The sequence below is a fragment of the Panthera leo genome, chromosome F2 (assembly GCF_018350215.1).
Source record: "Panthera leo isolate Ple1 chromosome F2, P.leo_Ple1_pat1.1, whole genome shotgun sequence".
NCBI classification, from domain to species: Eukaryota; Metazoa; Chordata; class Mammalia; order Carnivora; family Felidae; genus Panthera; species Panthera leo.
Genome location: NC_056695.1, coordinates 41,876,765 through 41,901,836, shown reverse-complemented (window position 1 = coordinate 41,901,836; position 25,072 = coordinate 41,876,765). Strand labels below are relative to the sequence as shown.

At 41.6% G+C, this 25,072-nt stretch overlaps 1 long non-coding RNA gene across 2 annotated transcripts in view; it reads right to left on the bottom strand.

Annotated features, from left to right (window-relative positions):
* Positions 1 to 25,072, bottom strand: part of LOC122211099 — a 33,966-nt gene that overhangs the window by 7,125 nt on the left and 1,769 nt on the right. Inside the window, exon 1 of one of the 2 annotated variants that reach the window (XR_006198491.1) lies at positions 11,173 to 11,290. The exons of the other annotated variant lie outside the window; for it this stretch is intronic. This is a non-coding gene — a long non-coding RNA (uncharacterized LOC122211099). Of the gene's footprint in view, positions 1 to 11,172; positions 11,291 to 25,072 lie in introns of those variants that run through there. 2 annotated transcript variants of the gene reach the window in all.

Genomic DNA, 25,072 nt, shown 5'->3' with positions numbered 1-25,072 from the left:
ACCAGGACCAAATCCCAGAGTTTCAGATTCAGAAGGCTTAGCATGAGGTCTGATCATTTGCATTTCTAACAGGTTCCCAAGTGATGTTGTTGTCTGGGAACTGCACTTCGAGAACTCTTGCTTCTATACCGTTGTCTGCATTTAAAACAGGTCAATTAAATCAATCATTAGAGGGGCAGCCTAGGCATTTCAAAAGCCCTTCAGATGATTCTAACATGTAGCCTGAGTTGAGAACCACAGGTACATCCTTACCACTCAAGGCACAATCCACAGGCAGCAACAACATCACCTGGGTCCACTCAGGCCTGTTGACTCACAAGATCCCCCAGATGAGTCATACTGCTTTAAAGTTTAAGGAACACTGATAAACACTCTACTGCCTCCCAGTTCCTCTCCAGCCACTCAGCCCATTACCAGGGATCCTGGAAATCACTGTATCAGTTTCAACCAGAGAAACAAAACTGGTAAAAAGATATTATTAAGAGATTTATTGTAAGGAACTGGCTTCCAAGATTGTGGGGCTGCTTAGGCAAGTCCTAAATCCATAGGACAGGCCATCAGGAAGAGAAGGCTACACAGCTAAAGACACTATCCTAGAAAAAATTTCCTCTCTCAGGGAAACTTTGGCCTTGCCTTTTTAAGACATTTCAGTGGATTAAATCAGGCCCACTCAGATTATCTGGGATAATCCCCCTTAAAGTCAACTGACATGGGCCTTAATCACATCCACAAAACACCTCCATAGCAACACCAAGGTACAAGATTGACACATAAAACACATAAAACCAACCACTGCAACCACGGAGAATGTTTGACTTAGTAATAGAGCCCACAGCTAGCACCTTCCCTTTTATGCTCAACTGGAGCAGACAGCAGATCAATACATCTTTACCTGAGCACTGATGAAAATAGGAGTTGTGTGACAAGTGATTAGCTCTGCCTCCTTCAACTTTCATCATTGACTTCCCTTTCCCTAGGTGCTCAGAAATCCCAATAAGAAGGCAACACAAATCTTCACTTTCTCTAAAAGGGGCTATCAACTTATAAAAAACTTAAAGGGTCCTTACCATGTGTGGTTCAGAAGACTTTTCACATGTCTTCTAGCCTCCGTAAATTATAAATAATTATTACCTCTATGAGCTGGACTCTGGACTTCAAATAATACACCCTAAGATTGTGCAACATTTTTTAGCAGCCATGTCACATTATTTTGTTATTTTGAGCTTGAAGTCTACTGAATAATTCTCCATGTAAATTCCTAAAAAGCTGGATTTCCCCATAGCCCATACCTCTATGGTTCATTATTTGAACCCAATTTGAGACTTCACATTTCTTCCTTTATTAATTTTTTTTAACAGATATGCTAGGCATGAGACACACCGTCAAGTAACTTCCAGTCAGATGGGTGAGCAGAACCACATAAGAATATAATAGAGATAAGTACAAAGTAAAAGTCCGTTTTGTTAATTTTAATTCATTCTTATAACCTACAAAAATCTCTTCCTTCTGTTTCCAAGTGTATAACTACCCAACCCAGCTTTATCTTAACCACAAATTTAACAAGCATGTTTTATATTTTTGTCCAAATTGCTACTAATATTTTAATTGCATTGGTTGATACCTCAGAATCAATGCTCTTTGAGTTTATTTATTACAGCCAGTTGAATAGCAATGCCAAAAAAGAGGTATCACCATCCTAGCCCCTAAAACATGTGCATGTGACCTTATGTGAAAAAAAAAGGCTCTTTGCAGATATATTTAATTTATACAGATCTTGAGATCATCATGGATTACCTGGGTGGGCTCTAAATTTAATAACAAATGTCCTTATCAGAGACACTCAGGGGAGACAGAGAAAAGAGAAGGCCATGGAGCAAAATAGTCACAAGTCAAGGAACACATGCAGCCATCAGAAACTGAAAGAGGGAAGGAAGGAATCTCCCCTAGAGCCTTCAGAGGGAACACAGCCCTTCAGATACCTTGATTTTCAACCTGTGGGCTCCAAAACTGTGAAAAGAATAAATCTGTATTGTTTGAAGCCACCAAGTTTGGGTAATTTGTTATAGCAGTCCTAGGAAATTAATACTATAAATTTCCTACCTATTGTGCATCACTTTGGTGTGTATATTAACAGGAGTGAGATGTTGTGTGAAGAGGACCATCAAAGGAGCATACAGACTTCAGGGACATAGGGTAGGGGGTCAGGTTAAAGAGGAGAGCTGTGAATGACAGGAATTTTGACTTGACTTGGTCCAATGGGAAGTCCAATGGTCCAAGGCTCTTGGAGCCTTGATTAAAGCTGGGTTTTTTAAAGGTTAAGCTGGAAATAATGGGCAGTACCTATGGGTATGAAAGCAGGGAGGGGTGGTTTCTGAAGTCAGGATACCATTTAGACACACAGTTTCAAGAGTCTGGACATTAGGTGAAGGCAGTGTCAGAGGAAGAACCAATGGGAACTAATATACTAAGCATAGAGAATTTCAATCAGATATCAAAATCAGAGCAGGAAAAAAAGCCTCTGTCCAAACTGAGAATACTGGAAAGAAAAGCTAGCTTAAATGGCAGCTTTAACCAACGTATATTTGAGTATCTGAGGCCTGCACTTTGTTGAACCATGAACAAATTGCCTGTATTTTCAGTATCAGTGAGAGAAGTCAGGTATATATCTCCATGGTTAAAGAGTATCTTTGCCCTTCTATTAGTGATTTTCCATTCTGGCCTTCCACCTCTCCTCATTCCACCTACAGGTTTCCCTTCGCAACCAGCAGTCACTCAGCCTGGGACATTCAATAACTATGAAATAACTCTAGTCCAGTCATGAAAACAAGTTCTGATCCATTTGTCCAGTGACTGGATGTGCATCACCTTAGCAAGAGCAGGTATCGTGAAACTCAAACCATTGGAACTTAAAAAAAAAAATGTAATTTGCTCCACCCTCTCTGCTAATGAGATTTTTCATTAGAACTTATATTGGGGGAGAGGGGAGCATGGATGTCATTGAATTGGTAGATGTTTTAGCTCAATGAAATAAAGAGCTGTAGGGGCGCCTGGGTGGCTCAGTCGGTTAAGCAGCTGACTTCGGCTCAGGTCATGATCTCGCGGCCCGTGAGTTCGAGCCCCACGTCGGGCTCTGTGCTGACAGCTCAGAGCCTGGAGCCTGTTTCAGATTCTGTGTCTCCCTCTCTCTGACCCTCCCCCGTTCATGCTCTGTCTCTCTCTGTCTCAAAAATAAATAAGCGTTAAAAAAATAAAAAAATAATAAAAAAATAAAGAGCTGTAAGAAGAAACAGGCTAGCGGGCAGATGAAAAGGGAGAGGGACAGGCATACAAGCAGTGCCCATTTATATTTCTCAAACACATTTACTCTCAGCTTAACAATTTTTAACAGCAATTTTGTTTAAAATTTCTTTAATTTTGGGGGCGCCTGGGTGGCTCAGTAGGTTAAGCATCTGACTTCGGCTCAGTCATGATCTCGTGTTCTGTGAGTTTGAGCCCCGTGTCGGGCTCTGTCCTGACAGCTCAGAGCCTGGATGGAGCCTGCTTCAAATTCTGTGTCTCCCTCTCTCTCTGCTCCTCACCAACTTACACTCTGTCTCTCTCTCTCTCTCAAAAATATATATATATTTTTAAAATTTTTAAATAAAAATCCTTTAATTTTATAAAAATTTTATTAAAATTTTGTTAAAAGTGCATAGTAGTCCATTAGAGACAAGAATCTATTACAATAGCATGTAGTAAAAGTTGTAGGATGGAATCAGACCCAAAATCAAGGTCAACCAAGGTTCTGGGACAGAACTATATGGGTTTGAGGGAGGTCCCCTCACTAAGAGCATTAGTTAGTAAGAATCAAGACAGAATGAGTTAATTCATCTCAGAAATGTTTATTGGGTGCCTCCTGTGTGTTCTGCCCTGTCCTAAGTGCTTCTGGAAAGAGTGGTAAAGACAGACCAAATGCCTGCCTCCTTAGGTGGCTTGCCTAAGGTTATGATGATAATGGGACTCAATTTCCCAATCCAGTCAAAAAGATCCAAGGGTTTTTAGGTCCTTAGAGGTGAACAGGATATATCTACACAAAAACATTAATGAAATGTAAAGGATATAAAGGAAACTCCAACCCTTCAATTGTATTACAGCCACATGAGCTACTGATTTCAGGAGTGGATTCTTCCTCTTTAAAGGGAATCTGGGGGTCTTTGCAGTAATGAAAGAGTTCTGTATCTTGATTATGGTGTTTACACAAAGCTACAAATGTGGTAAAACTGAAAAGAGCAATTCACACACACAAATAAGTGCATGTAAAACAGGTAAAGTCTGAAAAAGTTCTGTGGATTGTACCAGTGTCGACTCCCTGGTTGATACTGTACTCTAATTAGGTAAAATGTTACCATTGGGAAAATGGAGTGAAGGACCTCACTGTACTATTTTTACAACTTCCTATGAATCTATAATTATTTCAAAATAAAAAGATTTTTGGAAAGGGATTTGAGAATAAGAGTGTTTTTGTGAGTTTGATCTACCCAAGATAGAAGATGGTCTGATTCTGGGACCATCATCAGAGTTCTAAGCACATCCCTAGAAGGAAGAAGGTTGATCCATGCAGTTTCCTCAGAGTCCTAGAAATCAAGCCTCCTCCCTGGCAGCTCCTTTAGCTCTTCCCAGGATACCCACACCAGAGGCACACATAAAAAGCCATGGCAAACACTGGACTCGGCCTCAGGAAATTCTTCCAGAATGCCTCCACATAGCCTGCCTGGAGCCTTCTCACACATCACACATGGTTCTCAGTTCTCTTGGCTTCTCACCTTGGCTCCCCCTCTGCTTATTTCCCAGGGTGGAGCTGGTAACAGTGCCCCAAACTCTTGGCACTGACCTAAGACTTTGTGAAGTAAGACCCAGACATCACCTCTCAGCTCCAAACACCGATGTCTCTAAAAAAGAAGGCTGAGGCCCTGTGACCTGGAGTCCAGAGGGACCAACGAAGGTCCCTGGTTCCATATCCATCCAATCCAATTCATTTTTTTAATGTCTTTGTTCTGATTTTATGCTCATCTTGCAACAGTTGATCATGACTTGGACTTTCAAGTGGATTTTCTCAATGGAAGGAAGTGACCAGAGAAAATAACCACTTATTACATCTCCTGTTGCAAATAAATCAACTTCCATTCTGGTTTCAGCAGGAGTTAAATCAGCCCCTCAGTATAGTATATATGACTCAGAACCAGACTGCTTGAGTTTAAATCCTAGCACTACCCTCACTAGCTCTGAAACCTTGGATTTTACCATTTACTTGCTATAGGACCTCAGGCAGAACCTCATCTCTCCGAGGCACTTTTTGTTTCCTCATCTGTGAAGTGGGTATAATAATAGAACTTACCTCATAGGGCTGTTGAAAACATAGGGCTGTTGAAAAAGGAGAAACACATCTAAAGTACTTAGAGCTGTGCCTACATAGTAAGGGTTATGTTGTAGTTATCACTGCCTGGAAATTAACAAATATTGAGGCCTATAAAGCTAGAAGGCAGACCCTATAACCATAAGAACTGAGTTACCCACAAACACTGACACAATAGCATACCCAAGCTAAGAAATAAGCCATCTTCAGAGACTTCTCTTGCCCCCAAGTGCCTATAGAATTGGTCTGCTTGGTGATAAAGAAAGGACACATGCCGATGCTAAGTTTTGCCCTTCAAGGTCAAAACAACTTGACAAATGATTCAAGTCAGAGAAACTGCCTGGTAGTTCAGACAATCTGTTATTCTGATGAACTGATTCACACATGGAGTAAGAAGAATTCCAAAGACAATCCATGTAATGGTATCTGAAAATATCCCCTGAAGCAGGGTTTTGAGAAGTGCTGCTTGAGAAACTACAGCGAATCAATACTTGTGTTTACAAGAAGCTAGGGGAAGTAAAACTATTGCAGGTTCTATGTATATGATAACAAACCAACTACTCAAGAAAGTTGACTGCAGAAACTAATAAATCAATTAATTCATTCAATTAACTTGCCAATTTAGTAAAAGATTCAGTTAACTTTGTGTTCAATTCAGTCAAAGGTATTTGACACGCTTTGTGATAACCACAGATTTTACCTATGGCTCACTGGCCAATTAAAATGGCAGTTCACCCAGGGAAATACACAAGGGTTAGAAAGTGATTACATTATTTCATAAATTACCAACATAAACTAAAAGTTAGGTATGGAAAGAGCTTAGAGAGTCAAGCTATAGCAGCTGTTTATCATTACCACCCCAAAACATGATCCTGGCTAAGTTGCATAAACAAAAGACATACCGGTCGCAGCATAATTAATAAATACCAAAGTTACAGCTGAATCAGAGCAGGTAATAAGGGGTAATTAGGCAGAGACACCTGGATGGAACTGATTCCCTTGAGTCAACTGGGGAAATGATATAACTGCCTCCCTGGAGAGACAGAGACTGGCTGAACACTTCTTTTGTTTTCCCTACAGGGAGTCACAAATGCAAAAATCCTGTGTCCAAACTATGCATAAGTCTAGAACCTCAGAAGTTAGCAAAATAAAACCAGAGATAGGAAAAAATAATACATTTCCAGGGACCACTGTGACCTAACAGAGCTCTCCTAACTGTCCATTCATGAATGTGTCAGGGGTTGGAGGGATGGGCTGGAGAATGGAGCTAGAACTCAGAAATGCCAAATAACAATAGCCAAGATGTGCTGGATGCCTACTGTGTGCCAGGCCCTCTTCTAAGCACTCTCATACATTAACCCCTTTATTTCTCAGGAGAGTAGTGTAATCAGCCTCATCTTACAGGTGAGGAAACTGAGATACAGAAAAATTAAGTAACTTCCCCAAGATCCACAGTAAGTAGCAGAGCTGGGATATTTTATCTAGGCAGTATGGTGTCAGAGTTTATTTATTTAAATACTATATTAGGGGGCTAAACAAAAGAATCCACTTAAATAAATGCACTATGGGGTCAAATGAGAAAGCAATCTATCAAATCCCCTTTGCCTTTAAAGTGCCTCCAACAATGAGCATCAGCACATATAAGGGCAGTGTTTGTAAAGAGGTTAGTCATTTGGACCTGTGGAGCAAACCAAAACTGGAAAGGGGTGGGGCACATGGGTGGCTGGTGGGTTGAGCATTCAACTCTTGATTTCAGCTCAGGCTCAGGTCATGATCTCTCAGTTCATGGGATCGAGACCTGTGTCAGGCTCTGTGCTAAAAGTGTAGATCCTGCTTCAGATACTCTCTCTCCTCTCTCTGCCCCTCCCCTGCTCACGAGTTCTCTCTCCCAAAATAAAAACACATTTAAAAATTAAAAAATAGAAGACTGAGGGGAAAAGGAAGGAAGAATTTGGTACTGTGAAAAAATACCACTCATCACTCTCCCTTTCATAAACCTTGGTATAGCCTCTATAGGCTGACCACTTCCACAGGGTGCCATGCCTCTGAGGCATGGCAAATACTCTAAAGTAGCTTCCTGGCAGTGTAGAAGAAAGGTCAGACTTACAAATCAACAATAATGAAGTGCAACTCCCTGCCTGCAGCCCTGCCAGGCCCTGTGAACTGTTGGCAGCTCCTGGCACCTGTGGGGCCCTGGCCTCAGGGCAGGGTGGGCAAAGCCCCGTTTCAGAGAGATTTGGAAGGAGATAAAGGGTGATAAAGCCTGCTGTGCACAGAAAAGATATCATCACAAGCAGAAACTATATCTACCTGAAAGGGAAAAGTAATTATTACTAGAAGACAATGGAATACTCTGGGAGCAGAGAGACAACAGAGCATGTCTCTCCTGGAACAGTTAAATCTGGGCACAGATCAGAAAAAGAACCAAAATGGAAAGAAGTGTAGCTATTTAGAAACAGAAAAAAAAAATCTGTTTTAAAAAATCATCAGTCCCATACCCAGTTGCATTGAAAAACAGCTAAAATCTGGAAGTATGTTTACAAAAGGAATTGACTGGAATACCAGAGAGGTGTCCTGTGTCTGCTCAGAGTTCTTACTGGACCCCTGTAAGGAAGAGGGAGGCCTATTCTGTCCTTTATCCTAGGAAGCACAGTGTCCTGAGCAGGGAGCAGCACCACCCAAGCCACATGTGGCTTTTAAGGGAAGAAGGAGGACAGTGAAGGCACCTGGGTGGCTCAGTCGGTTAAGCTTCTGACTCTTGATATCACTACTCAGGTAGTGATTTCCTGGTCATGAGATCAAGCCCTGCATAAGGCCCTACATACAGCTCCTCACTGAGGGTGGAGCCTCTCTCTGCCCCTCCCCCGTGTGCACTCCCACTCTCCCTCACACTGTCTCTATCTCAAAATAAATAATAAACATTTAAATAAAAAAAGAAAAATTTCCACAAAGCCTTTTAAATGACTGAACACACCAAAGAGAAAGGTCCCATTGCTGTGGGATTGGAGAGTATTTTCTACCCTTACTTGTAATGATTCAAACACTGAGGGATGCCATACCAAAATAGGGAAGCAGAGCAGGGGAGGGAGGATCCTGATGGAGCTTACGGATGCAACATATGGAATAAGTTACTGAAGAAAGTGGCTCTAACAGAGTTTGTAAAAGTTGAGGAGGGGCAGTTATGCTTCTTTTGGAGACAGAGAAGATTGAGGGCGTGGTGAAAAAACAGCGAAACGGGATTAAGATAAACCAAAAACAGAGGAGAAATATTGGGCCAGATGAACTTTCACCTTCCCTAAAATGATTTATGTACTTACGAATAGCTAGACTGGACTTGATTTCTGGGGGTGAAAGTTGCTGGTGAACCTGCACGAATCCAGAATTTCTGCAGGAATTCTAGGCAGAGCTACAGTTCTACAGGCAAACCAAACATCAAAGTTTCATGGCGATGAGGTTCAATATTTAGGTGGGATAAACCATTACTAAGTCTTAGACTTGACCACCTCACTCTGAGGAGAGGAAAAGATGAAGGGCATGGAGTGAAGTAGAAAAAGAAGAAAGAGAGGAGCTGATTTTACAGAATTCTGAGGAAAGAAGTGGTTCACTTTTCTTAATGCTTTAATCTAGTCTTTTATCTCTTCTAAAAAAGAAGTTTCTTTCTGTCTCATTTATGACTTATAGTTATCAGAAGTCAAGAGAGACCCAACTATAACTAAATGCCCTGTGAGGACTCAACCAGATCTAACCAGTGGCTTCCATAATACTTTGGGCCAGAGAGGGTTGGGCAGAATAAAGATTGTTAGAGCACAATGGTGAGCCAGTGTATCTAACAAATTGTCACAGGGCAAAGCAGGAGCCATAATGGCAAGGAAATAAAATGCAAGATTGAGAAATTTGGTGTCAAGTGTCAGGTACTGGACAGGGAGACTGAGAGAGTACAGACTTGCCAAGTCTAAGGCCCAAAGAGTCAAAGGTTGACCCCGAAAGATTTACTACAGCTTGAGATCCATGGAAGGGTCATGAAATCAATGTAGTCCATTTTTCTCCAGAATTAAAAAAAAAATAGTAATAAGATAAGATGGAATAGAATAGGTTAAGACAGGGTAAGATATAAAGTAAACTACAATAGACTATACTAGAAGAGTGAATTACATTCTATACTAAGAATAAATATTGTTCAATGAAGTTTTTAATTCAGGGGCGTTTGTGTATATGTGTGTGTCCGCACATGCACTAAGTCTTTCTATAAAATACACACCTGACCATGTGTATTTACCAAAAAAGTCTGAAACCACTCATAAATAGAGGCTTCAGGGGAAATGGGGGATGAGGGAGGAAAGAATTATAAAATGCATGAAAATTGGAATTCTCAGCAAATGCTACAATAGTTCTAATGCCCTCCTTGAAGAATGGAAACCCAAAGAATCAAAATAATGTGCCCAAAGGTCTAGGGTTCATGACAGTGCAGATACTGGTATCTTCATGCCTATACTGTGAGTGCCTAACATTAAGTTTTTGATTGCCAAGGCATCCATTTTAAAAGACATCCATCTTAAAAAAATATATTATCAGCTATGTGAAACAGGTACCAGCAAAACAACCAGATAAGGAATTAGGCTGCCCCCACCATGAAGTTTGATCTTTCAGAAAGCCCTGGGTAACCCAAATAACTGACCACCCGAGTGACCTTGCTTCATCCTTCCCACACCCTAATTCCTGCTCTTGTGCTGTAAATTAGCCAATAAAAAGTGAACTTGCAAACCTTGGACATCCTACCCTCAGACCCTAACCAAAACAAAATCCCAGGTTCATTTCCTCTCCCCTCCCTGCACCCCCGCCACCCTCTCTCTCTCTCTCCACCTCACCCTCTTGCTTTTCACTTCACTGTGGCCTTTGGGTATGCCGTGTACCCTTCAGGACTCATGAGTAATAAACCCTGATCCTCAAAATTCCCTGATGGTTTTGCTGAGTGCATGCCATAATCATAATAAAAACCACAAGGGCCAGTACAGTCACAACATTGGCCCAGGCTAGGGAAATGTCTGCAGGGGCTTCCTACAAATAATACCAGCTGGGCTTGGCAAATGCCTCAGGCATTTTTAGCTGAGAGCATCACTGTATAGGCTGGGAGGACACAACAATGCCAGTAAATGCTTTTTCCCCCTAAACTGTAAGGGAAACAGGTTGAGAGAGTAGGAGGAAAGGAGGCACTTCAGACAAACCTCCGCTTTGAGGAGCACCTTGTGTTGGTTCTACCATTAAGATGGACAACAGTTTGTAATAAGTCTCTGTTCTGCCACCCACCTAACTTGGGCAGTCACTCAACTTCCATAACCCCAGGTGTTTTTCCTCTATAAAGTGACACCAAATACTTGGACTACACCCCATTGAGACTTACCAGCAACCATTCCCCCCTGCTTATTTCCTATCAGTACCCTGACTTTATTCATTCATCTCCCCCGCTCCATGTGACCCAAGGGTAATGAACTCCATGCTCAGCTCCAAGAGTGGATCCTGAATAGTCTATGCCAATCATAATAATCCCATCCTTCCTTGCCAGTAATTGGTTCAGGCACCCAAGCCTGTCACTGTAGGTCACCCCTCCACCCTCCCACTCCCCTATGAAATAGACATTACCTAAAATTAGATAATCTATATAAAAACATTTTATAAACTGCAGAAAATCTATACAAATGGCAGCCTTTTCCAAAATTATAAAGTTTCAACTAACCTAGATAGAGGGGTTTTTAGGAAAAGTCCTTAACTATTATGAGCCTCACCTCCTTTCTTATGGGACATATTTGCCCTCTGTCTTGACCTCTGAACAGGGATTGTATTCTGTAACAACACCTAGGGCATTATCAACACTTAATAAATGCAAAATAATGTTGTGTTAACTACAAATTGCCACCAGATGTTCTTAAGGCTTTAGAACCTTCAGGTGAAACTGATTGCACAAAATAGTAGTTTAATTATTACATCATCCATCTCCATAATGGAGAGTGTCTGTCTCAGCACTGAGATCCCAGGTTAGACTGTTGCTGCAGGGTTGAAGACTCAGTGCTCAATATGTGGTCCCTAAAGGCAGGTTTTGGGAAGAGCCAACAATCAGCTTCTCTGTACATCACCATCTTGAATTATTTTGTTCAAAGACAAGGCTGAGCATCCAAAACAAGATGTCAAACAAGAAGATGTCAAAAAAAAGAAGTTTCTGGCTGAAATGAAGTTTAGGAAGACAAGTACCCCCAACAGTGCAGACAAGTAACCAGAAGCATTACCCATAAGTGGTTAATAAAAAGATAGGATGACAAGGTCGCTTAGAAGAGCTATAAGGAATAATCTCCTCCTCTGAAGGGCACCAGGAAAGGAAAAGGATTCCTGAACCCTCAGAAAATATTCCTCCCATCCAGTGGGTTGTAATCCTGTCTGTAAATTAGAATCACCTGGGGAGGGGTGGGGGTGGAAGGCGATTAGTACCATATGTCCCTGAACCCCACCCCAGCGAATTAAATCCAAATTCCTAGGGGAAGGATTTAAAGTACACATGGACTACCAACATCATTAATATCACTAATATCACTTAGGAACTCATTAGAAATGCAGACTCTCAAGCCCCACTCAAACCCCCAGTCAAGACCTACTGAATCAGGATTTGCACTTTAACAAGATCCCCAAGTGATTCTTGTGCCCCTTAAAGCTGGGAAATGCAAGCTCAGAAATCAAAGAAATTTATTTTTCCTCTCATAACAGTTCCTGTGCAGAGTAGCAGGGAAGCCTAACTCCACACAGTCATTCAGGGACCCAGCTTCTTTCCTTTATGTTGCTCTGTCATCCCTAGGACATTGCTAACTACTGCCTGGATAACTATGGAGTCCAAACAGCAGCAGGAGAAGAGAGCACCAGAGAACCTTCAATTGCCCTGAGGTCTAACACCAGAAGTACTATACAATGTTGCTCCTCTGAAATTAGTCACAGAATGACAGGTAATTCAAAGGATGTTGAGAAAGTTAGTCTAGTCACATGTCTAGGAAGGAGGAGAGGACAAATTGTGGTGAACAAAAATCAGTCTCCATGCTGGACACCCAGTAAGTGTCCAATAAATGATAGCTTTTAGTAGAGCTATAATTATTTTTTTTAATGTTCACTTATTTTTGAGACAGAGAGCGAGCAGGGAAGGGCAGAGATGGGGAGACACAGAACTCAAAACAGGTTCCAGGCTCTGAGGTGTCAGCACAGAACCCAATACAGGGCTTGAACTCATGGACCACAAGATCATGACCTGAGCCAAAGTCAGATGCTTAACCCACTGAGCCATCCAGGTGCCCCAGAGCTATTATTCTTAACCAGTATGTATGCTTTACTAGCTCAGAATACATTTTAACCTTCTAGTGAACTGCTGGAGACCCAAAGAACTGCTTGAGATCAGCAGGAAGTCTGGAACTCCTTTCTTAGGGCCTTCCCCATTCCTCCATCCTTACAAGGCCCAACATCCTAGAGCCTTTTTCAGTTCTAAAAGGTCAATCAGCGGCATCTGGTTGGTTCAGTTGGTTGAGTGTCTGACTTCAGCTCAGGTCATGATCTCACGATTCATGAATTCAAGCCCTGCTTCGGGCTCTGTGCTGACAGCCTGGAGGCTGCTTGGGATTCTGTGTCTCCCTCTCTCTCTGCCCCTCCCCCTCCCCCTGCTCCTCCCCCATTCTGTCTCTGTCTCTCTCAAAAATAAACATTTAGGGGCGCCTGGGTGTCTCAGTTGGTTAAGCGTCCGACTTCAGCTCAGGTCATGATCTCGCGGTCCGTTAGTTCGAGCCCCGTGTCGGGCTCTGTGCTGACCGCTCAGAGCCTGGAGCCTGTTTCGGATTCTGTGTCTCCCTCTCTCTCTGACCCTCCCCCATTCATGCTCTGTCTCTCTCTGTCTCAAAAACAAAAAGAAACGTTAAATAAATAAATAAATAATAAACATTTAAAATAAATAAGTAAAATAAAAGGTCAATCATACTTCCAAATGCCAGATGAGCGAAATAACTAGAATGTTCTACTAGCTCACCAGGTACCATTGCTTTCGTGGCTACATCATGGGCATACTAAACATTGGCAAAATCACCAACTTCTACTCAAGATCAGTTCTATTTACCAAGTTCTATGGTGAGGGGGCTACCTTTGTCAAACCATAAACAAAAATCCCTTAATAATATTACCTCAGGGGTAAGAGGTTACTGGCCTTACTTTTTCACAACTAAGGGAGGCACTCACATGACTTTTCCTATTATAATAAAAATTGGCTCTATGGCTGCTGGTGGACGTGAGAGGCTGGTTCCATTTTAAAAATTTCATCTCACCAGGGCACCTTGGTGGTTCAGTCGATTACGGGTCTGACTCTTGATTTCAGCTCAGGTCATGATGTCTCGGTTCATGAGCTTGAGCCCCACCTGTTGGATTCTGCACTGATAGCGCAGAGCCTGCTTGGGATTCTCTCTCTACCCCTCCCCTGCTTGCATGTGTGCTTAATATCTCTCTCTTTCCCTCTCTCTCTCGCTCTCTCTCTCAAAATAAATAAAACTTTTTTTAAAAGTGTGTAAAAATCTCATCTCACTAGTTCTCAATAGCACCTAAATCTCCTCAAGACAGGCATCATGATTTCTGTTTATTGTTTTAGAAGGGAAGAATTTAAAAGAATTTTAAAGGAGGAGTTTTAAAAAGGAAGAATTAAAACATGGGGCTGTCTCCAAATGTCCATCAACTGATGAATAGATAAAGATGTGGTTTATAGATACAATGAAATACTACTTGGCAATGAGAAAGAATGAAATCTTGCCATTTGCAGCTATGTGGATGGAACTGGAGAGTAGTATGCTAAGTGAAATAAGTCAGTCAGAGAAAGACAGATATCAAATGTTTTCATTCATATGTGGAAGTTGAGAAACTTAACAGAAGACCATGGGGGAAGGGAAGGGGAGAAAATAGTTTCAAACAGAGAGGGAATCAAACCATAAGAGATTCGTATAACGAGGCGGGGGCTGGGGGGGTTGGGGAGAGAAAATGGATGATGGGCATTGAGGAGGGCACTTGTTGGGATGAGCCCTGGGTATTATATGTAAGCGATGAATCATGGAAATCTACTCCCGAAACCAAGAACACACTGTATACGCTGTATGTTAGCTAACTTGACAATAAATTATATTTAAAAATTTAATTTAATTTAATTTAAATTTAAATAAAAAATTGGGCCATCTCAATAACCACAAAGTCAGCACTCGAAACTTGGGCTTTTTGGCTGATAATAATAATATCTAATGTGCATTAAGCACTTTATATCACCATGTACTCTAAAAAAATTTTTTTAATTAATGTACATACAGAAAAGTATACAAATCACAAATATGCAGCTTGGTGAATTTTCAAAAACTGAGCACACCCACGTAGTCAGTACCACAACAGGGAACACAACATTTCTAGCACCCCCAGAAACCCTCCTCATGCCACTAGCTAGTCATTCTCCCCAACTAGGGCAGTCACTATCCTATTTTCTAGTTTTGCCTGTTTCTGATCTTTATATAAATAAAATCACACTGCATTTACCTTTTGTATCTGGTTTCTTTTATTCTACAATACACTTGTGAGATTCATCCATGTTTTTTAATTTTTTTTTAAGTTTATTTATTTATTTTGAGAGAGAGAGAGAGAGAGAGCACAAGCCAGGGAGGGGCAGAGAAAGAGGGAGAGAGAGAGAAAATCCCAAGCAGGATCTGCACTGTCAGCACAGAGCCTGACTCAGGGCTCAAACTCATTACACATGAGATCATGACCTGAGCCGAAATCCAGAGTCAGATGCTTAACTGACTGAGCCACCCAGGTACCCCAAGATTAATTTATTTTTTTGCAAGTACATACAGTTTATTCATTATTGTTGCCATATAATATTCTATTACATAAATACACTGCCATTTATCCATTCCACTGTTGATGGGCATTTGGTAGCTTCCAGTTTGAGGCTATTATAAATCCTGCAACTGTGAACATTCTAGAACATGTCTTTTGGTAAATACATGTATTCATATATATTATATATACACCTAGAAGTGGAATTGCCAGGACATACGATATGCATTGTTCCACCAGCAGACACTAACCAAATATGGTTTAAGTGCTTCACATGTATTAATTCACTGAATCCTCGTAACAGACCTAACAGTGAGAGTGATATCATTGGTCCCCATTTTTACAGAAGCGGAAATAGAAGCTCTGAAAATTAAATAGGTTAAATAACACAGCCAGTAAATAGATGAATTCTATTTAAATATGGTTTATTTTTTAAACGTTTACCTATTTGAGAGAGAGAGGGAGCGCACACACACAAGTGGGGGAAGGGCAGAGAGAGAAGGAGACAGAGAATCCAAAGCAGGCTCCAGGCTCCAGGCAGAGCCCAACACAGGCTCAAACCCACAAACCATGAGATCAGGACCTGAGCCAAAGTCAGATGCTGAAGGGACTGAGCCACCCAGATGTCCCTTAAAATAGGGTTTAAATTCAGGAGGTTTAGGCCCAGAGCCTAACCCATAACCACCACCCTGTGTTCTTAAGCCAGGATTCATTCCAGAACTGTGCCATTCTGTTGTTTTGCTAACTCATTTCCCCCACCATGCATTGTTACAAGAGTTAGAGCACAAATATATACATGCACACAAGACAGTTCTAGGAATGACAATCAGTATTGACAGTATTGATATTATTGATATAAAACCAGCCACAAGCTGGTCATTTACCTGGGTAGTTTGTGTCTATATGAAAAGTTCAGACAACCAAAGATTATTTTTACTTTATTTCTAGTGGAATTAAAAATACAGGGTAAGCAAGACCTCCTCAGATACACAGTATCAGACATTCTATTTTAACTGGAAAACTTGGAGCCATGCTCACCTCAGCCTCCTATAGCAAGTGGCAATTCTATATGATCGTTCACCATATTATCTGTGCTAGCTGTTTTGAGGGGGTGTACACTAGGGAAGCACACATGGGATGAAAACATTCCCCATCCTCATGGATCTCACATCCCTGTGACATCAGAAGTAACAATGACAGGGGTGCCTGGATGGCTCAGTTGGTTAAGCGTCTGACTTTGGCTCAGGTCATGATTTCACGGTTCGAGGGTTGGAGCCCTGTATCGGGCTGGAGCCTGCTTCAGAGTCTGTGTCTCCCTCTCTCTCTGCCCCTCCCCCACTCACATTCTGTCTCTCTCAAAAATAAACATTAAAAAAAAAAAAGAAATAACGATGACAGACAACAATAATAAGTGCCACAATGTAGTTATAGGGGTACAGATACTCAAGAGAGGAGTGAAATACTTCTCATCGACTGGTCAGGGAAGACTAAAGTAGTGGTCTCTTTTAGCTGAATAATAAAAGATTGATAAGATTTCCCAAAAAAGACAGTATGGTCAGGGAAGGAGTCATGGAAAACACCAAATGCTTCTGGAAAATAGCCAATAATGGAGTATGTTAGAAACTGGAGCATATACTGAGCAGAATAACGACACCATTAACATTTACTCGGTATTTAGTGTGTACATTCTCATCTGATCCTCACAACAGCCTGACGAGGTAGACACCATTATTCCCTTACAGGTAAGGGTACAGGGATATAAAAAATTAAGTTAACTTGTTCAAGGCCACAGCACTGGTGTCACTGACCAGCCTTCAGTTGTGGCCCATCTGACTCTAAAGGCCCCACTACACTCTAATGTCACCTGCCAGGGGTAATGGGAAATGGATCTGAGGGGGTACTAGATGCCTGGACTTCATATGGCAGGCAAAGTAAGGACATCAAAGATTTAGTAAGAAACTAAGGACATAATCAGAGCAATGCTCTAAGAACAGAATACCTCAAACTGTGGGTTACTATTTATTAGTACATCATGGGATCTATTTAAGTGGGTTTTAATTAGCACCTTTTTTTAATAAAAAGAACATATTGAAATAGAAAATATTAGAATGCATCTCTTGTTGACTAAAATACAATTTTATAAAACTTCTGTCTCACTTTAGATAGGTAACATACAGGTAAGTAAGTAAGTGATTAGATGGATGGATGGATGGATGGATGGATGGATGGATGGATAGATAGATCCATCCTTCTTACTGTAGGTCAGGGTCCAAAAGTGGGAAGCCATCAGCTCTAAGAAGATTGCCAGGAGTGCAAGCATACTGATCTGATTAGAGGAAGAGTGTCTGAGGGCAGGGAAACCAGTGAGAGGATATTTGTAGATATTTTAGTCATGGAGAAGACTGAATTGGGTGACAGCAGCTGGATTCAACAGAAAGGGTTTTGTCTAATACATGCATGTTTTCTCTGACTTCATCTACACTCGACCTCATTCTCCTGTTCTCTGTGCCCTCTACAGGGGTCCTTTGAAGGCCCCTTCTGACTTGCCTGCCTATTTCCTAGCAGAAGACTTAACTTCCACGTTGCACCCCTCCCCAGAGCTCAAGCAAAGCAGTCACTGATGTGTAGGGTTGTTTTAAAATAATGAAAGTAACTCCTCTCTCATTGGTCCAGTAACCTGTCTTTTACAAAATATATCCTGGCTTTGGGGACAAAACATTAGACAAGCCCAGAGAGGTGGATGGCCCTGAAGATGGTCTTTTCCTCTTGGGCTCATCATTAGAGGCCTTCCTGACTCTCTCAGTAGCTCTGCACTTCTGTTGCCTCCACCCTGGGCTCCCATTCGGCCCTCACAGCATCCTTGCCACATAAGTACTATATTAGTAACTCCATTTTTTAACAGATGAAGAAACTGACAGAGAAGATAAGCAATGTCTTCAAGTACCCACCACCCTCAGCTAGTAAAGAGGAGAAATGAGATTGCAACCCAGGTCCATGTGACTTCTAAGGTCACGTGTTTACCACCATTGGCACACTGCCTTTCATTAGATTATGTTTCCTTTATATTAGGAAAGCTTAAATTTTTTAAGATTGATTTTATTGTACTGTACCACAGAAAGCTAAGGTATGGAAGCATATCGGGTATTCAATCGGAAGACTAAAAAACAAGAAGTTTCAATGTCTCGTCTAAGACATAAGCCAGTGACAGAGCTAGATCCAAGACCAAGGCTAGCAAGGCTAAGTGACAAACAGCTGTTGGTTCAAAGAATTTTAATCTAACTGTACTCAGAGCATAGATATTGGTCTGAATTTGTCAGAAGCCAGTGTGTAAATTCATTGCACAACTTCTTCCCTGAAATACACTTTTAAACTCTTTCTGGCTGATTGAACTTGTTAGCATTTTCCTTCACACTACATCTCATCCTCTCCGTGTACACAGGATGGTTGCTGGAGAATGTTAAGAGAGTACAGACAGATTCTACACACAGTGGGGAATCGCAATAACTGTGGAATAATGTCAACTAGGAAGAGACGTATGAATTTATATACACTCAAAGACCCTGAACTAAAAAGATCTCCCACAGACAAAATTTAAGAATTAAGTTGTCTGGGGCGCCTGGGTGGCTCAGTCAGGTAAGCGTCTGACTTCAGCTCAGGTCATGATTTCTCAGTTCATGAGTTTGAGCTCCACGTCAGGCTCTGTGCTGACAGTTCGGAGCCTGGAGCCTGCTTTGGATTCTCTGTCTCCCTCTCTGTCTGCCTCTTCCCTGTTTGCGCTCTGTCTCTCTCTCTCTCTCAAAAATAAATAAATGTTTAAAAAAAATTTTTTTTTAAGAATTAAGTTGTCTGGAGCACCTGGGTGGCTTTGTCGGTTACACATCCGATTCTTGATTTTGGCTCAGGTCATGATCTCGTGGTTTGTGAGTTCAAGCCCCACTGTCAGTTCAGAGCCTGCTTGGGATTTTCTCTCTTTGCCCTTTCCCTCACTGGCACGCGCATGGTCTCTCTCTCTCACTCTCAAAATAAATAAATAAACTTTAAAAACAAAAAAAGAAAGCAAATTCCTACCCTTGCCTCAGTTTCTTTTTTTAATGGGGAGGAGAAAAAATAACCTTAAAATAAATAATGAAAACGTGTAAACTATAGTATGACATGGTAAAATGAACATGACTTAGACCCAATTTCAAAACCCAAGCTATATGACTTTGGGCAAGTAACTCTACCTCTCTGTCCCTAGTTCTTCAGCTGTGACAATTAAAATAAGTTATAGAAAGACATCAGAAAATGGTAAGTGTACATACAATAAATTATATTATAGACATGAGACTACTACACCCAAATGATCACTGCCCTGAGGCATGTGGACACCTTACTGCCAGGCTGACAAGAGGATAAAAACCATTGCAGTTTGGCTGAGGCTAAAAGAACTGACCTGACTCTGGACTTATTTGTAGAAAAGGAGTCCACAAGGAAAAAATCATAGTATTCAAAGGCAACCTTGGATCTGATCCAGCCTGACACTGATACCCAAGAGGATGGAAGTGGAGGCCTGGAAAGGCAGTAAGAATGTGTGAGGTGTGGAGATATTCATAGTTAAGTGGATGACAGAATTTGATTCCAGACAGACTCATTCATGTTGAATGTCATAACCACAAGAGACAAGAGGTCAGCATGGGCCAGGAGTTTGTCAGGGTCCTTATGGTAAGCTAAGAAATGGCCCCCAAAGGGGTGCCTGGGTGGCTCAGTCGGTTGAGCATCCAACTTCGGCTCAGGTCATTATCTCACAGTCCGTGAGTTCGAGCCCCACGTCAGGCTCTGTGCTGACAGCTCAGAGCCTGGAGCCTGTTTCAGATTCTGTGTCTCCCTCTCTCTCTGCCCCTCCCCTGCTCATGCTCTGTCTCTCTCTGTCTCAAAAATAAATAAAAACATTTTTAAAAATTAAAAAAAAAAAAGAAATGGCCCCCAAAAACCTATCCATGTTAAACCCCTGGACTCTATAAATGTTACCTTATTTAGAAAAGGGGGGGGGGGGTCTCTGCAGATGTAATTAAGTTAAGAATCCTGAAAGGAGGAGCTCATCCTGGATTATCTGGGAGTACCTAAAGGCAATCACATGTCTCCTTTAAAACTGACACACAGGAGAAGACACACAGAGTTCGAGAAGGCAGTGTGAAGACAGAGGCAGAGATTGTAGTGATGAGCCTATAAGCCAAGGAATGCTAATAGCCATGGGAAGCTGGAAGAGGCAAGGAATAGATTGTTCCTTGAACCTTCAGATGGAGTGTGGTCTTGCCCACAACTTGATTTCAGACATCTGGCCTCCAGAACTGAGAGAATAATTTCTGTTCTTTTAAACCACCAAGTTTGTGGCAATTTGTTATTGGCAGCACTAGCAAACTACTGCAGCCCTGGACAGTGGTTTGAGGTTTGGGTGAAGTTCAAGCCCAAGAATAGAAACAGAGTTCAATCTAATGCTAGAAGAGAAGTCCATCACACAGGAGTTCATGGAGCAGACAGCAGCATGGCCTTTCACTTACCAGATACCAGAGTTAGGCTATCCAGACCAATTCCAGACTGAACCCTGATGGAGAAGAGTGAGCAAGTGCTGAGCTGACTCAGAGGCTGGTGGAGTTCATCCTTCAGGTGAGATATTTCAGTACCCACAGGAGAGCAGGCAAACAGGAACGGACAGAGCAATCAGTGATGTTCTGCTAATAAATGATAAATATCTTGTAGAACCTGGTCATATGCAGTCTACGATGAGTTGGTTTCGGCGGAGGGATAAAAAAGCCACAAAACATGCTTCTCCTACAATGGAGAAGTCACATGCTAGGCACATGTCAGCACTAGAGGCACAGAGATGAGGCCAGGCTTTGCCCTCCGGAGCTCCACCTCCGGTCAGTCCCCCCCTGTAGCCCCCACAGTCTCTCTTAGAACAAGACCTCCCTGCATGTGCGACAAGACTCATTCTCCTTCAGTCAGCCAAAAGTTTCTGTGGCATTTTATGCCCATGTTAGCAAGAAAGAAGAATCAGGGAAAGGAAGAACTGACCATCTCTATAGGCTTCCAAGTCACAAGTCACAGAATCTGTCTTATTGTTAGAAGACAGCAGGATTCCCTGACCCCTAAAAGTACCATTATAATAGGATTCCAGCTTAGATTTTCTCAAAAGCCATACTTCTCCCTCCTAGGCACTACAAAAGAAACAGATATGCATCAGTTACATCTGCATACAAACAGAGATGCATCCCTGTACTTCAAGGAGCCTGTGCTCTCATATATAATATGAGGTCTACACATAACCACTAAACTATAAAGCAGTGGGTACATTAGAGTGACACAGACAATCAGAGATTAAAGAACTTGAAGGGATAAGAGATGTTTTTATTGATATATCAATGCAGGCACGAAAGGGTTCCTAAATGTGGCAATCTGATATTAAACTTGTATCATCATTCATGGCCACCAGAAAGAGTCTTATCCAGAATAACCCAGCATGATAATGAAATAAGACAATGTAATGGCTGCAATGAAAAGCTCTTAATAATCAAAGAATTTCTAAATTATTTCAATTCTCGGGGTGCCTGGGTGGCTCAGTCGGTTGAGTGTCCAACTTCAGCTCAGGTCACGGTCTTGCAGTTCATGAATTCGAGCCCCATGTCAGTCTCTGTGCTAACAAACAGCTCAGAGCCTGGAGCCTGCTTCAGATTCTGTATCTCCCTCCCCCTCCCGTGCTCATGCTCTGCCTCTATCTGTCTCTCAAAAAAATAAATAAATGTTAAAAAAAATTTTTTAAGGGACGCCTGGGTGGCTCAGTCAGTTAAGTGTCTGACTTCAGCTCAGGTCATGATCTCTTGGTCCATGAGTTCAAGCCCCACGTCGGGCTCTGGGCTGACAGCTCAGAGCCTGGAGCCTGCTTCAGACTCTGTGTCTCCCTCTCTCTCTGACCCTCCCCCCATTCATGCTCTGTCTCTGTCTCAAAAATAAATAAACATTAAAAAAAATCTAAATTTTAATCAAAATTTTAATCAAAAAAAATTTTTTTGATTGTTTCAATTCTCTGGCCTTGATTGCTCCTTCTATAAAATGGAGGAGTTTTATACATAATCACCAAAGTCTTTTCCAGCTTCCAAATATTCTTTGGGCAGTTTACCATAAGAGAGATAGTCCTGTTGGCTTTATCCTTAGGGACTCCCACGAGTTTTTTGTGGATGTGGAGAACTTTTGGATTTTCAGAAACCTATAGACATCTTTTTTTAAGGCCATAGAATGGCTGACATGTGGAAATGTGACTGAGAAAATAGAGCAGACAGGTCTGCTTAAAACTCTGGGTTCCTCCCTAAAAGGCAATATGGCCAATCAGGGAATGGAAGACTGATAGACACAAAACTTAAGCCCTGGCCTTGAGACATTTCTGATTGCCTCGGTCAGTTTCGTTCTCACTTTGCTTTCATTCTAACACCCAGCTGTAATTCCTACTCCCCCTCCCACATAGTTCTCCAATCGATCCTTTTTTTTTTCTCTTGAGTCAGGTTTAACTTTCTGAAGGTTGAAAATCATAAAGAAAAAACTAATATGAAACAAGGAATTGGGGGAAAGGGAGCTGTACTCAGAGAACTGTAGAACTGAAAGGAACATTGTAATGTTTAAGCCTCAAAAGAAAGGCTGGACTACTGATTCCTCAGAGGGCTAAGTGGTTTGAGCCACATACATTAGCACTGGCCTCCTCAGACTGATCTGTTGGTTGGTTGCTATATGGAGGGTGATAAAATATCTATTTGGGTGGGGTCAAAAATTGTATTACACTCTTAGAGCACATCTGTGAATACTGGCCTTTTGAACAAATGACCATAGTTCACCAGGCTTCTGTGCTGTCAGAGGCTGCTTCCCAAATACCAACTTTGAACCTAGCTCTGCCATATGGTCACATGGGGTCAATGAAAAATAGTGTCCAAGGGCCCCCAAGCATGAGAAGGTCTGGCAAAAAGTGACAGGTTTTATCCAGGCTGCTGAAGAGAAATGTACTGAGACTGGAAAGACTAAGGAGGTGCACGCCTTCCGAACGTGTCTGTGGATCAAAATACACCCTAACAGATTTCTGAGAGAGCCCCTGGTGGCCATGTTAACCTTGGCATTGTTATCATTAAGAGGCTATGCTCATTTCTGGCACCTAACATCGGACACATTGACAGCAACAGGGTTGATGGAAGAGGAAAGAATCTGTTTTGCAGTAAAAAAAGATTTAAAGATTAAAAAAAAAAAGCAGTTCTCAGATTTCTCAGGCCATTTGAAATCACGCCAGAGAAATACTTGATTTCAGCATTCTTAAGCCCTCTGCAATGATGCTGTGAGTGGTGTCCCCCACGTGTGATGATGTATTTTGGGGCCAGAGTTTTCTCAAGATGTTCCAAGCCTGCAGGCTCCTGATCCTTTTTCAAATTATGAAGATGATAGTATCCCAGTGAGGGTTGTGATTAGTCTAAACTCTCCACAGCTGTGAGAGTAGAATGGGCAAATTCCAATAAAGATCCTGCGTGTTCTGGACTGAATTTACCTACACGACATCGAGGCCTAACTCAGGGACCACTTAAAAGAACCGGAGCTGCCTCAATGCTGTTCTGTTTCTTCCACAGCATCAGCTGCTGGGGGGCTGGCAAATGTTCTGGGAGGATGCCTCCCCTCGCACCACTGTCATTGGGCAACAGTGGATGTTCATTTAGAAGGTCTGGGGTGTGTGGGTGAAAAGCAGGGCTGGGGAAATTAAACTCAAGTACATGGGAATTTAAAGAGGCCTTGCAATTCATTATGTGAATGGCCAGGAGGATTATAAAACACCTTGTAACTGAAGAGGTTGGCCTGGAGCTGTGTGGGACAACAGAACCAGCTGTATCACCACCCCTAACTCATTTAGAACAGTGCTAGCAAGAAGGCAGGCTCAGAGCTTTCTTCAGTTACTTGGAAAAGCCAACAGGGCTTTATTTTCTTATTTTGGACACTTTTTTCCTAAAATACTTCCTTGGAATACTAAGTAATGTAATAATACACAGCATGCTCCTTTTACCATGTTTAATAATTGTATCATCTGAAGACACTTGGCTATTCTCCCTTACGACACATCTGACACTACGCTTTCCAAAACTAGGAAAGACTTAGGGGACAAGGATTTACATAACTGTCTACACATATTAACAACTATAGAAATAATAAATAAGATTCCTCACTTTGGAAAACAAAAAGAAAATACCAAAAATATATATATAATAGTTTTTTTAATCTAATATGATTTGCATGAATGTAGAATCTTCTAAAGCTACGTATACATTCATCGTGTACATCCACTTCCATTGTTTACAGTCCACTGAAGCACACCTGGTATCACTCCTGACACCTAGAGATTTTTAATAGTCTACTCTCTATGATTTACAGTTTATCACATAGCCACACACATATGTGACATGTGACATTTCTCCTTGTAAACACTGAACTTTTCTCTAAGGCAAACCAGAAAGACAACATGACTAAAGTCAAGAGACCCAATGGAGAGTTGAATGAGCTGTAAGCAAAATTCTGAAAGCACCAACCTCTGGATGATCTATCCATACGTGGTATTTTATTAAAATGAGGATGTGAGTGGAAGAAGATGGAAACAAGCTCCAATTTTTTCTAATATTCATAACAAACAAAACACACAACTACAAGCATTTCCATTTTTAACTTTTCACGGTCCTTCATGCAAATCTTCTACATGCTAATAGATCTTTCAACTATTGGCCCTACCACCTCAGATGTCATCATTTCTAGAGA